Here is a 14,694-nt window from a genome sequence, read left to right as displayed (position 1 = left end):
TCTCCAGCCATATTATTGTCCAGACTAATTTTATCATAGCTACATACTCTCACATATCTTTCTTTTTTTTTTTTAATTTAAGATAATTAACATACGGTGATATTAGTTTCAGGTCTACAATATAATGATTCAACAATTCTATACATTACTCAGTGCTTATCAAGAAAAGAGTGTTCTTAATTGACTTTATCTATGTTGTCTCTCCTCCCAACCATCTGCCCTTTGGCAACCACCAATTTGTTTTCTGTATTTAAGTCTGTTTTTTTAATCTTTTTTCTTCTTTGTTTATTCATTTGTTTTGTTTCTTAAGTTCCACATGTGAGTAAAATTATATGATATTTCTATTTCTCTGATTGACTTATTTCATTTACCATTATACTTTTATATCCATCTGTGTTGTCAAAATAGCAAGATCTCATTCTTTTTTATGGCTGAGTAATAAATATTCCTATATTTTCATATACATATATATTTATATCACATCTTCTTTATCCATTTACCTATCAGTGAACACTTGGGTTGCTTCAATAATTTGGCTTTTATATATTTTTTAAAAAATTTAACACTTATTTATTTTTGAGAGAGAGAGAGAGAGAGGGAGGCTGAAAGAGGGTGATAGAGGATCTGAAGCAGGCTTGGCACTGTGAACACAGAGCCTGATACAGGGCTTGAACTCATGAACTGTGAGATCATGACTTGATTGGCTACTATAATTAATGCTGCAATGAATGTAGGAGTGCATATATATATTCAAATTAGTGTTTTAATTTTTCTTGGGTAAATACCCAGTAAAGGAATTACTAGATCATATGGTAATTTGATTTTTAATTTCTTGAGAAACTTCTGTACTGTTTTCCACAAACGTTGCACCAATTTACATTCCCACCAATAGTGCACAAGGGTTCCTTTTTCTCCACATCCTCACCAGCATTTGTTATTTCTTCTCTTTTTGATTCTAGCCATCTGACAAGTGTGAGGTAGTATCTCATTGTGGTTTTGATTTGCATTTCCCTGATAGTTATTGATGTCAAGCATCTTTTCATATGTCTGTTGGCCATCTGTATGTCTTTTTTGGAAAAATATCTATTCAACCGCTTTGCCTATTTTTAAAAATTTTGTTAATTTTTAAAAAATTCCTGTTAATGTACAATATAATATTAGGTTACAATATATTGATTCAACAATTCTATATATCACCTGGTGCTCATCACAGCAAGTGCACTCCTTAATCCCCATCACCTATTTCATCCATCCCCCCACTCCCCTCTCCTCTGGTAACCAGGACTATGTTCTCTACAATAAAGGGTCTGTTTCTTGGTTCTCTCTCTCTCTCTCTCTCTCTCTCTCTCTCTCTCTCTCTCTCCTTTTCCCTTTAATCATTTGTTTTGTTTCAAAAATTCCATATATGAGTGAAATCATATGGAATTTGTCTTTCTCTGACTTATTTTGCTTACCATTATACTCTCCAGCTCCATACATGTCACTGAATATAGCAAGATTTCATTCTTTTTTTTCCTTCCAAGTTTTTACTTAAATTCCACTTAGTTAACATACAATGTAATATTAGTTTCAGGTGTAGGATTTAGTGATTCATCACTTACATATAACACCCATTGCTCATCACAAGTACCCTTCCAAATACCCATCATCAATATAACCTATCCATCTCTGCCCACCTCCCCTCCAGCAACCCTTAGTTTGTTCTCTATTTTTAAGAGTCTGTTTTATGGTTTGCCGCTCTCTTTTTCCCTGCTATGTTCATTTGTTTTGTTTCTTAAGTTCCACATATGAATGAAATCGTATGGTATTTGCCTTTCTCTCACTGACTTATTTCACTTAGCATTATACTGTCTACCTCCATCCATTTCATTGCAAATGGCAAGATTTCATTTTTTATGGCTGAGTAATATTCCATTCTATATGTACATGCCACTTTTTCTTTATTCATTCATCAGTGAATGGACATTTGGGCTTTTTCCATAATTTGGCTATTATTGATAATGCTGCTATAAACATAGGGGGCACATATCCCTTCAAATCAGTATTTTTGTATCCTTTAGGTGATATCTAGTAGTCTGGTTGCTAGATCATATGGTAGTTCTGTTTTTAGCTTTCTGAGGAAACTCTGTACCATTTTTCTCTGTGGCTACACCAGAATGCATTTTCACCAATAGTGTGAAAATCCCCCTTTCTCTGCATCCTCACCAGCAGCTGTTTTCTCCTATGATTTTAATTTTAGTCATTCTAACATGGGAGAGGTGATCTCTCTCTCTTTTTAAAATCTATTTATTGTTTAATTTACATCCAAGTTAGTTAGCATATGGTGCAACAATGATTTCAGGAGTAGATTCCTTAATGCCCCTTACCCATTTAGACCATCCCCCTCCTACAACTCCTCCAGCAACCTTGTTTGTTCTCTATATTGAAGAGTCTCTTATGTTTTGTCCCTCTCCCTGTTTTTATATTTTTTTGCTTCCCTTCCCTTAAATTCATCTGTTTTGTATCTTAAATTCCTCATATGAGTGAAGTCATATGATATTTGTCTTTCTCTGATGGACTAATTTCACTTAGCATAATACCCTCCAGTTCCATCCATGTCGTTGCAAATGACAAGATTTCATTCTTTTTGATTGCAGAGTAATACTCCATTGTATACATATACCATATATTCTTTACCCATTCATCAGTTGATGGACATTTGGCTCGTTCCATACTTTGGCTATTATCAATAGTGCTGCTAAAAACATTGGGGTACGTGTCCCCCTTCAAAACAGCACACCTGTGTCCCTTGGATAAATACCTAGTAGTGCAATTACTGGGTCATAGAGTAGTTCTATTTTTAATTTTTTGAGCAACCTCCATACTGTTTTCCAGAGTGGCTGCACTAGTTTGCATTCCCACCAGGAGTGCAAAACAGATCTTCTTTCTCCACATCCTCACCAACATCTGTTTTTGCCTGAGTTGTTAATGTTAGCCATTCTGACAGGTGTGAGGTGATATCTCATTGTGGTTTTGATTTGTATTTCCCTGATATTGAGTGATGTTGGACATTTTTTCATGTGTCTGTTCACCATCTGATGTCTTCTTTGGAGAAGTGTCTATTCATGTCTTTTGCCCAATTCTTCACTGGATTATTTGCTTTTTGGGTGTTGAGTTTGGTAAGTTCCTTATAGATTTTGGATATTAACCCTTTATCTGATATGTCATTTGCAAATATCTTCTCCCATTTCATTGGTTGCCTTTTAGTTTTGCTGACTGTTTCCTTCACTGCACAGAAGCTTTTTATTTTGATGAGGTCCAATAGTTCATTTTTGCTTTTGTTTCCCTTGCCTCCAGAGACATGTTGAGTAAGAAGTTGCTGTGGCCAAGTCAAAGAAGTTTTTGCCTGCTTTCTCCTCTAGGATTTTGATGACTTCCCATATTACATTTAGGTCTTTCATTCATTTTGAGTTTATTTTTGTGTGTGGTGTAAGAAAGTGTTCCAGGTTCATTCTTCTGCATGTCGCTGTCCAGTTTTCCCAGCACCATTTGCTGAAGAGACTGTCTTTATTCCATTGGATATTCATTCCTGCTTTGTCACAGATTAGGTCGCCATACATTTGTGGGTCCATTTCTGGGTTCTCTCTTCTGTTGCATTGATCTGAGTGTCTGTTTTTTGCGAGTACCATAATGTCTTGATGATTACAGCATTGTAATACATCTTAAAGTCCAGAAGTATGATGCCTCCAGCTTTGGTTTTCTTTTTCAAGATTGCTTTGGCTATTTGGGGTCTTTTCTGTTTCCATACAAATTTTAGGATTGTTTGTTCTAGCTCTGAGAAAAATACTGATATCATTTTGATAGGGATTGCATTGAATATGTAGATTGATTTGGGGAGTATCAACATTTTAACAATGTTTGTTATTCCAACCCGTGAGCATGGAATATTTTTCCTTTTTTTTTTGTGTCTTCTTCAATTTCTTTCACAAGCTTTCTATAGTTTTCATTGTATAGATTTTGGTTATGTTTATTCCTAGGTATTTTCTTTGGTATTTTCTTTCCTAGCTTATTTCCTAGGTATGTTCTTTGGTTATGTTTATTCCTAGGTATTTTGTGGGTTTTGGTGCAAATGTAAATAGGATCAATTCCTTGATTTCTCTTTCTGTTGCTTCAGTTATTGGTGTATAAGAATGCAACCAATTTCTGTGCATTGATTTTATATCCTGCAACTTTGCTGAATTCATGGATCAGTTATAGCAGTTTTTTGGTGGAATCTTTTGGGTTTTCCATATAAAGTATAATGTCATCTGTGAAGAGTGGAAGTTTGACTTCCTCCTGGCTGACTTGGATGGCTTTTATTCCTTTGTGTTGTCTGATTGCTGAGGCTAAGACTTCCAATTCTATGTTGACTGACAGTGGCTAGAGTGGACATCTCTGTCATGTTCCTGATCTTAGGGAAAACTTTTATGATCTTGAGGTATGATCCTTCTATCCCTACTATCTTGAGGGTTTTTATCAAGAAACGATGCTGTATTTTGTCAAATGCTTTCTCTGCATCTATTCAGAGGATCATGTGGTTCTTGTCCTTTTTTTTTCATTTTTTAAATGTTTATGTATTTTTGAGAGAAAGAACAACAGAACACAAGCAGGGGAGGGGCAGAGACAGAGAGGGAGACACAGAATCTTAAACAGGCTCCAGGTTCTGAGCTGTCAGCACAGAGCCCAGCGCGGGTCTCGAAGTCGGGACAGAGATCATGACCTGAGCTGAAATTGGATGCTTAACCAACTGAGCCATCCAGGCACCCCTCTTGTCCTTTCTTTATTGATGTGATGGATCACATTGATTGTTTTGCAGATATTGAACCAGCCCTACATCCCAGGTATAAATCCCACTTGGTCATGGTGAATAATTCTTTTAATTATCATTGGATCTGGTTGGCTAGTATCTTGTTGAGGATTTTTGCATCCATCTTCATCAGGGAAATTGGTTCTCCTTTTTAGTGGGGTCTTTGGTTTTAGAATCAAGGCAATGCTGGCTTCACAGAAAGAGTTTGGAAGTTTTTCTTCCATTTCTATTTTTTGGAACAGCTTTAAGAGAATAGGTTTTAAATTTTCTTTAAATGTTTGGTAAAATTCCCTGTAAAGTCATCAGGCCCTGGACTCTTGTTTTTGGGAGATTTTTGATTACTAATTCTATTTCTTTACTGGTTATGGGTGTGTTCAAATTTTCTATATCATTCTGCTTCAGTTTTGGTAGTATATATGTTTCTAGGAATATGTCAATGTCTTCCACATTGCCCATTTTATTGGCATTAAATTGCTCATAATATTCTCTTATTATTGTTTGTATTTCTGCTGTGTTGGTTGTGATCTCTCCCCTTTCATTCTTGATTTTATTTATTTGGGTCCTTTCCTTTTTCTTTTTGATCAAACCGGGTAGGGGGTTATCAGTTTTGTTAATTCTTTCAAAGAACCACCTCCTGGTTTCATTGATCTGTTCTACTGTGTTTTGTTTTGTTTTTGTTTTTGTTTTTTGGTTTCATAGAATTGATTTCTGCTCTATTCTTTATTATTTCCTGTCTTCTGCTGGTTTGGGGTTTTATTTGCTGTTCTTTTTCCATCTCTTTGAGGTGTAAGGTTAGGTTGTGTATCTGAGACCTTTCTTCCTTCTTTAGGAAGACCTAGATTGCTGTATACTTCCCTCTTATGACCACCTTTGCTGTGTTCCGAGGTTTTGGGATGTGGGTTATCATTTTCATTGGCTTCCATCTACTTTTTAATTTCCTCTTTAATTTATTGGTTAGCACATTCATTCTTTAGTAGGATGGTCTTTAGTCTCCAAGTATTTGTCATTTTTCCAGATTTTTTCTTGTGGTAGATTTCGAGTTTCATACCATTGTGGTCTGAAAATATACACAATATGATCTTGATTTTTTGTACTTGTTGAAGACTGATTTGTGTCCCAGTATGTGATCTATTCTGGAGAACATTCCATGTGCACTGGAGAAGAATGTATATTCTGCTGCTTTAGGAAGAAATGTTCTGAATATATCTGTTAAGTCCATCTGGTCCAGTGTGTCACTCAAAGCCATTGTTTCCTTGTTGATTATCTGTTTAGATGATCTGTCCATTGCTCTAAGTGGGGTATTGAAGTCCCCTACTATTATGGTATTTTTATTAATGAGGTTCTTTATGTTTGTGATTAATTGATTTATATATTTGGGTGCTTCACATTTGGAGTATAAATGTTTACAATTGTTAGGTCTTCTTGGTGGATAGACTCCTTAATTACAATATGATGCCCTTCTTCATCTCTTGTTACAGTCTTTATTTTAAAATCTAGACTATCTGATATAAGTATAGCTACTCCAGCTTTCTTTTGTCAAGCATTAGCATGATAGATGGTTCTTCATCCCCTTACTTTCAATCTGAAGGTGTCTTTAGGTCTAAAATGGGTCTCTTGTAAACAGCATACAGATGGATCTTGTTTCCCTATTCATTGTTATCCTGTGTCTTTTGATTGGAGCATTTAGACCATTGACGTTTAGAGTGAATAATGAAAGATATGAACTTATTACCATTATGTCGCATGTAGAGTTGGAGTTTCTGGTAGTGTTCTCTGGTCCTTTCTAGTCTTTGCTGCTCTTGGTCTTTTTTTTTCTTTTTTTCTGTCTTTTCTCTCCTCAGAGAGTCCCCCTTAAAATTTCTTGCAGGACTAGTTTAGTGGTAACCAACCCCTTTAATTTTTGTTTTTATGGGAAACTTTTTATCTCTCCTATTTTTAATGACAGCCTTGCTGGATAAAGAATTCTTGGCTGCATATTTTTTCCAATTCAGTACATTGAATCCTGCCACTCCTTTCTGGCCTGCCAAGTTTCTGTGGATAGGTCTGCTGAGAACCTGATCTGACTTCCCTTGTAGGTTAAGGACTTTTTTCCCCTTGGTGCTTTCATGATTATTTTCTTGCCTGAGTGTTTTGTGAATTTGACTATGATATTCCTTGTTGATGGTTGGTTTTTGTTTAATCTAATGGGAGTCCTCTGTGCTTCTTGGATTTTGATGTCTGTGTCTTTCCCCAGGTTAGGAAAGTTTTCCACTATGATTTCCTCACATAAATTTTCTACCCCTTTTTCTCTCTCTTCATCCTCTGGGACCTCTATGATTCTGATGTTATTCCTTTTTAATGAGTCACTGAGTTCTCTAGTTTTTATTTCGTGCTCTTTTGCCATAGTCTCCTCTTTTTTCTGCTTTATTATTCTCCATAAGTTTGTCCTCTATATTGCTTACTTGCTGCTGCAGCTCAGTTATAGCATTTTTTATTTCATCCTGACTAGCTTTTACTTCTTTATCTCTGCAGAAAGAGATTGTAATCTATTTTCAACCCCAGCTAGTATTCTTATTATCTTGATTGTAAATTCTGGTTCAGGCGTCTTGATTATATCTGTGTTGATTAAGTTGCTGGCTGTCATTTCTTCCTGTCCTTTCTTTTGGGGTGAATTCCTTCACTTTGTCATTTTGGAGGAAGAAAAGGAATTAATAAAGTTAAAAAAATAAAATTACAAAATTTAAAACAACACAAAGAAATCAAATAAAGGATGCTAGATCCTAGGTGTGTTTTGGTCTGGTTGTTGAAAGAAGCTTGATGGATTAGAGAAAAAAGAGAAAGATAAGAAAAGGAAAAAAAGGAAAAATAAAAGGAAAATGTTTGAAATTTTGAAAAAGTGAATACAATAATATAGAATAAATGAAATGATGAAAGTAAAATGGAATAATTAAAGAAAAGTCTTTTAATAAAAATGGAAAATAAAAATAGATTTTTTCTCTTTCTGTACCAAGAATAAGAAAAGAAAAGAAAAAGAAAAAAAAATGAATGCAAAGACCAGTGAACAGAATGAAGTATGATTGAAATTACATCAGGTTTCCCATAGAAGTCAGTCTACGAAGCACTTTATAGTCTGTAAATTAAGCAGGTGGAGAGACTTGTGTTTGTCAAGAGCGCTGTTGGCCCAGTTGGGTGGGGTTTACTCTCCATTCTCCACTAGGTGGTGATGCTTAGCTTACTGGGGTAGATTGCTGTGGCGTGTGTAGGTGTGTATGTGCATGCACTGGAGGGGTGACAATGGCGGCACCCAGCTACCCAGTCTCTACTATCAGAACTCTGACCTCTCCACAACTGGCAATCAAGCACCCCTCCTTTGTCTCTGGCTTCCATCTACTCCCTGCTTCTACATTGTCTGTGACCAGGCCATCAGGCTGCCAGGCGGCACCTCCTTCCTGAGTTTTATCTCAAATGGGGCTGTGTTTCTCAATGCCTTATTTCTGAGGGACTGCGGCTTTGATCTGTTCTGACCTTCTGGGGGAGGGTCTCACTAAGCAATGGCTGGTGCTGGCCCCAGGAACGTTCATGAGACCGCACAGCTGCAGATGCCAGAGACTCCGGCTGGGTGCCAGCCCACCCCAGAAAAAGTTTGCACAATCTTGTAGCGGCAGTGTTTCAGGGTTTATGGAAAATCACAACACACATCTGGTGCCAGGCTTCACCCTTAACATCCTGTTCCAACACCAGTGAATGTGGTTGTTATCCAGGGTCTGCTGGGACCTTTGCCTGTGGGGTGGCCACACAGCCTCTACCAAATGTCCTCTCAGCAGGGAACTGCTTCTTCCCATGTGGCCCAAGGACCCCTTGAACCTCGTTCTCTGCTCCTAGGGATTCACCCTTCCCACCAGAGCAACTCCAGGTATCCAGCTGTGGAGTTTCAGACTCTGTGCTCCCCCTGTTTATAGAGTCTTAATGGAATTTAAACCTTCTCCTTTCTCCCTTCTCCTTTTTTTGTCCAGTCCCTGTGGCTGTTTCCAATTCTCTACTTTCTCTCCAGCTGCTTTTTGTGTGTGTGGGGGGGTGCTTTTCCTATATTCTCCCCCTGTCTCTGTCCTCTCTCTGAAAGCAAAAACAGCTCCCTGCCCTCTGCAGCTTCTCTCCCCCGTCCTCTCTTTCCGTGCTGCGTACCTGCCGAGTTCTATAGTTCAAGTTGTGCAGATTGTTGTGTTATTCCTCAAATCAATTTTCTGGTTGTGCAAGATGGTTTAGTGTTGATCTGGCTGCATTTCTTTAGAAAAATGTCTATTTATGTCTTCTCCCCATTTTAAGCTAGATTATTTGTTTTTTGGGTGTTGAGTTTGATAAATTATTTATAGATGTTGTATACTTACCCTTTATCAGATATGTCATTTACAAATACCTTCTCCAATTCTGAAGATTGCCCTTTAGATTTGTTAATTGTTTCCTTCACTGTGTAAGAAAGTGGTTCAGTTTCATTCTTTTGCATGTTGCTCTCCGGTACTCCAAATGCCATTTGTTGAAGAGACTGTCTTTTTTCCAATGGTATTTTCTCCTGCTTTGTCAAAGTGTAGTTGATCCTATATTTGTGGGTCATTTTCTGGCCTTCCTTTCTTTCTTTTTTTCTTTCTCCTGGGTTTTCTATTCCATTGATTTACGTGTCTGTTTTTGTGCCAGTACCATACTGTCTTGATGATGAGACCTTTGTAATATAACTTGAAGTCCGGAATTGTGGTGCTGCCAGCTTTGCTTTTCTTTTTCAAGACTGCTTTGGCTATTGAGGGTCTTCTGTAGTTCCATACAAATTTTAGGATTCTTTGTTCTAGCTCTGTAAAAAACGCTATTGGTATTTGGATAGGGATTGAATTAAATGTGTGGATTGCTTTGGGTAGTATAGGCATTTTAACAATATTTGTTCTTCCATTTCATGAGCATGGAATGTTTTTCCATTTCTTTGTGTCATCTTTAATTTCTTTCACAAGTGTTCTATAGTTTTCAGAGTACAGATCTTCTACCTCTTTGGTAAGTTTGTTCCTGGATATCTTACGGTTTTTGATACAGTTGTAAATGGGATCAATTCCTTAATTTCTCTTTCTTCTGCTTCATTATTGGTGTATAGAAATGCAACAGATTTCTGTACATTGACTTTATATCCTGCGATTTTACTGAATTTGTGTATCAGTTCTAGCAATTTTTTTGTAGAGTCTTCTGACTTTTCTACAGAGTATCATGTCATCTGTGAATAGTGAAAGTTTGACTTCTTCCTTGCTGATTTGGACCTTTTATTTCTTCTTGTCTGATTGCTGAAGCTAGGACTTCTAGTACCTTGTTAAAATAACAATGGCGAGAGTGGACATCCCTGTATAGTACCTGACCATAGAGTCAGTTTTTCCCCACTTAGGATGATTTTAGCTGTGGGTTTTTCTTATATGGCCTTTATGATGCTGAGCTATGTTCTCCCTTACCCTTCTTTATTGAGGGTTTTTTTTTATCAAGAATGAATGCTGTACTTTATCAGATCCTTTTTCTGCATCTATTGAGATGATCACATGATCCTTATCCTTTCTTTTATTAATGTGGTGTGTCATGTTGATTGATTTGCAAATACTGAACCACCCCACAGTACAGGAATAAATCCTACTTGATTATGGTGAATGATTCTTTTAATTTACTGTTGGATGGGATTTGTTACTTATTGAGAATTTTTATATCCATGTTTATCAGGGATATTGGCCTATAGTTCTCTTTTTTAGTGGAGTCAAGGTAATGCTGGCCTCATAGAATAAGTTTGAAAGTTTTCCTTCCATTTTTATTTTTTGGAATAGTTTGAGAAAAATAGGTATTAACTATTCTTTATATGTTTGGTATAACTCCACTGTGAAGCCACCTTGCCCTAGAGTTATATTTGTTCGAAGATTTTTTTTTAATTTTTAAAAATATTTATTTATTTTTGATAGAGAGAGAGCATGAGCAGGGGAGGGGCAGAAAGAGAGCAAAACACAGAATCTGAAGCAGGCTCCAGGCTCTGAGCTGTCAGCATAGGGCCTGACATGGGGCTCAAATCCACGAACCTTGAGATCATGATCTGAACTGAAGTTGGACACAACAAATGAGTCACCCAGGTGCCCCTTGTTGAAAGATATTTGATTGCTGTTCAATTTATTTGCTGGTTACAGGTCTGTCCAAGTTTTCTATTTCTTCCTATTTCAGTTCTGGTAGTTTGTATGTTTCTAGGAATTTATCCATTTCTTCCAGATTGCCCAATTTATTGGCATATAATTTTTCATAATATTGTCTTACAATTGTTTTTATTTGTTGTGTTGGTTGTGATTACTCCTCTCTCATTTGTGACTTTATTTATTTGGGTCCTTTCTCTTTTTATGTTGATAACTCTGGCTAGGATTTTATCAATTTTATTAATATTTCAAAGAACTAGCTCCTGGTTTATTGATCTGCCCTATTGGGTTTTTTTTAGTTTCTATATCATTTAATTTTGCTCTAATCTTTATTATTTCCCTCTACTCCTGGCTTTAGACTTCATTTGTTGATCTTTTTCTAGTTCCTTTAGGCATAAGTTGAAGTTGCATATTTGAAATTTTTCTTGCTTCTTGAGATAAGTCTGGTGTTGCTATATACGTCCCTTTTATGAGTATTTTTGCATCCCAAAGATTTTGGACTGTCATGTATTCATTTTCATTTGTTTCCATATTTTTAAAATTTCTTATTTAATTTCCTGGTTGACCCATTCATTCTTTAGTAGAATGTTCTTTAACCTCCAGGTATTTGTGGGCTTCCCAAATTTTTCCTTGTGGTTGACTTCAAGTTTCATAATGTTGTGGTTGAAAAATATGCATAGTATGATCTCAGTCTTTTTATACTTGTTGAGGCCTGATTTGTGACCTAGGATGTGATCTGTTCTGGAGAATGTCCCATGTGCACTTGAAAAGAATGTGTATTCTGCTGCTTTAGGATGAAATATTCTGGATGTATCTATTAAATCCATGTGACCCAGTGTATCATTCAAAGCCATTGTTTCCTTGTTGATTTTCTACGTACATGATCTATCCATTGATGTAAGTGGTACTCTCCCTCCATGCTGATATATATGATATGATGCTTCTTTTTGTTTTGTGAGTCCCTTGACAGATTTCTATAGATAAACATAATTGATTTTACTGCTTTTGTGCTTTAAGTCCCATACTGGTTTTATATGTGATTGATCCATTACTTTTATTATAGGCTTGCTTTTATTTGTGCATTTTTTCTTTCATAATTCTTTTACTTCTGAATATGACTTTTCCTTTCCACTCCCCTTAACAAGGGGAAATTGTGTAAGCCTGGTTTAGTGGTGATGAACTCTTTAACTTTTGTTTGTCTGGAAACTCTACCTCTCCTATGGTAAATGCTAATATTGCTGGGTAGAGTATTCATATTTTCAGGTTTTTTTTTCTTTCAGCACTTTGAAGATATCATACTACTCACTTTTGGCTTGCAAAGTTTCTGATGAAAAATCAACTTACAGCCTTATGGTGTTTCTGTGTGTAACTATTTTCTTTTGCTGCTTTTACAATCTCTTTATCACCTTTTTGTCATTTTAATTACCATGTGTCTATGTGTCTTGATGTGGACCTCTTTGGGTTAATCTTGTTGAGGGCTCTTTGCACCTACTGGATCTGGATGCCTGTTTCCTTACCCAGATTAAGGAAGTTTTCAGCTACTGTTTCTTCAAATAAATGTTCTGCCCCCTTCTCTCTCTCTTTCCCTCTGGGATCTCTATAATGTGAATGTTATCATGTATGATGATGTTGCTGAGTTCCCTTAACCTGTTCTCATTTTTTTATTATTCTTTTTTCCTTTTGCTGTTCATTTTGGTTACTTTCCATTACTGTATCTTCCAGGTTGCTGATCCGTTCTTCTCCCTCCTCTAATCTGCTATTGAGTCCCTCTACTGTATTTTTTAATCTCAGTTATTGAGTTATTCATCTGTGATTGATCCTTTTTAATATCTTATTACTATTTGTTGAAGGTCTCACTGAGAATATCTACTCTTGTCTCAAATCTAGTGAGTATCTTTATGATCATTACTTTCACTTCTCTACATACATATTGCTTATCTCTGTTTCATTTAGCTTTCTTTTTTTGCTATGGTTTTATCTTATTCTTTCATTTGGGATATATTTCTCTGTTTCATTATTTTATCTAACTCTCTGTATTTGTTTCTTTGTATTAGGAAAGTCAGCTAGATCTCCTGCTTTTGAAAGTAGTGGCCTTTTGAAGAAGATATCCTGTGATGCCCTGTAATATAATGTCCCCTCTTTACCAGAACTAGTCATTTTATTTTTTTTTTTAATTTTTTTTTTCAACGTTTTTTATTTATTTTTGGGACAGAGAGAGACAGAGCATGAACGGGGGAGGGGCAGAGAGAGAGGGAGACACAGAATCGGAAACAGGCTCCAGGCTCCGAGCCATCAGCCCAGAGCCTGACGCGGGGCTCGAACTCACGGACTGCGAGATCGTGACCTGGCTGAAGTCGGACGCTTAACCGACTGCGCCACCCAGGCGCCCCAAGAACTAGTCATTTTAGAGGTGTCGCTTATGTGGGTTGCATACACCCTACTGTTGTGACTGAACCACATATACCTTCAGTCCAGTTGGCTGCAATAGCCCACTTTGCTTATTGTGGGTGCATCAGACAGGGTTAGGTCACTGTGCTATTGGCCAGTCTGAGGCTGCTGTGGGCTTGTAGTTGGGCAGATGCCTCCCCTCAACTTGTTTGCTGGGACTGCAATCACACTGACCTGTCAGGAGCTCTCCCTGCTTTGTCCCCTGAGAGGCTTTTGTTGGTCGGTAGGGCTGGCAGACAGACCAGATTCCTGCCACCAGTCTGTCTTCCAGAGCTGCACTTGTTGCATTGATTGGCAGGGTACTCCATGCTACTGGCTATAAGGTTTGGCTTGGACTGGAGGTGCACTGCTGTGTGTGGTTATCTTCCCCTCTTTTCAGGGCAGGAGTCACCTTGGAGTGGTGCCAGTCCCTGCTGGGGCTACTTACAGGGTGTTGGGGGGCTTTGAGAGGACACCTGCTGAGTGGGGCAGGTTGGATGCCGTGGATCTGTAGGGGAACATGGGGGTAGGGTGCACGGTGCTAGCAAGATAGGTGGAGAATGTTAGTGTTGGTTCTTGCAAATGTCCTGCTATTTAGGTCGAGGGAACAGTGGAGAAAAGTGGTGCCTGCCAGCTCTCTTGTTCTTAGAAAAGTCTCCTAAAAATCCCTGTCTCTCCAGTGCATGTTCTGAGGTTAGTAAATAAATCTCCTTCTTGTATACCTCAGGCACTTTTCAAACTGCTGCTTTTATGCTGTATGTTGGTGGGGTTATTTGTTAAACTGGCTCTTTAATGTCAAGGACTCAGTTTCCTATTGCCCTCCTGCTCTCCCAAAGCTAGGCCTGCTGAATTAAGCCCCACTGATTGTAAAAACGCTTGAAGTTAAACCCCACTGCTTTTCAAAGCCAAATATCATCAGGGCTTATCTTTCCAGTGCAGGTCCCCTTTGCCTGGGGTGTCTGATCCTATTGCTTCTCCATTCCTGTATCCTTCTCATTTGTGACTAAGTCTCACAGGGAGTTTGGTTCCCAACTGCATCACCACCCTTCCTAACCCTTTCAGTGTGGCCTCCTCTCTAAACTTAACTGTGGAAAGTCTGTTCTACTACTGGTTTTTGGGTTGTTTTCAGAGTTAGTTGCACTGATATGGCTGTTATCTTGGTGTGTCTGTGGGATGATGTGAGCTCACATTCTCCTATTCTGCCACCTCCCAGAAATCTCTCATGTTTTTTAAAATTATCATCTATACTTAAATTACATGAATAGTTTCTTCAGC

General features: G+C 37.6%; 1 long non-coding RNA gene across 1 annotated transcript in view; it reads left to right on the top strand.

Annotated features, from left to right (window-relative positions):
- LOC131512205 (uncharacterized) overlaps positions 1-14,694 on the top strand; it is a 315,375-nt gene that overhangs the window by 238,681 nt on the left and 62,000 nt on the right. The window lies entirely within an intron of this gene.

The sequence above is a fragment of the Neofelis nebulosa genome, chromosome 5 (genome assembly GCF_028018385.1).
Source record: "Neofelis nebulosa isolate mNeoNeb1 chromosome 5, mNeoNeb1.pri, whole genome shotgun sequence".
Lineage (NCBI taxonomy): Eukaryota > Metazoa > Chordata > Mammalia > Carnivora > Felidae > Neofelis > Neofelis nebulosa.
The sequence above is the reverse complement of the archived record's forward strand: the minus strand, read 5'-3'. Positions and strand labels throughout refer to the sequence as shown.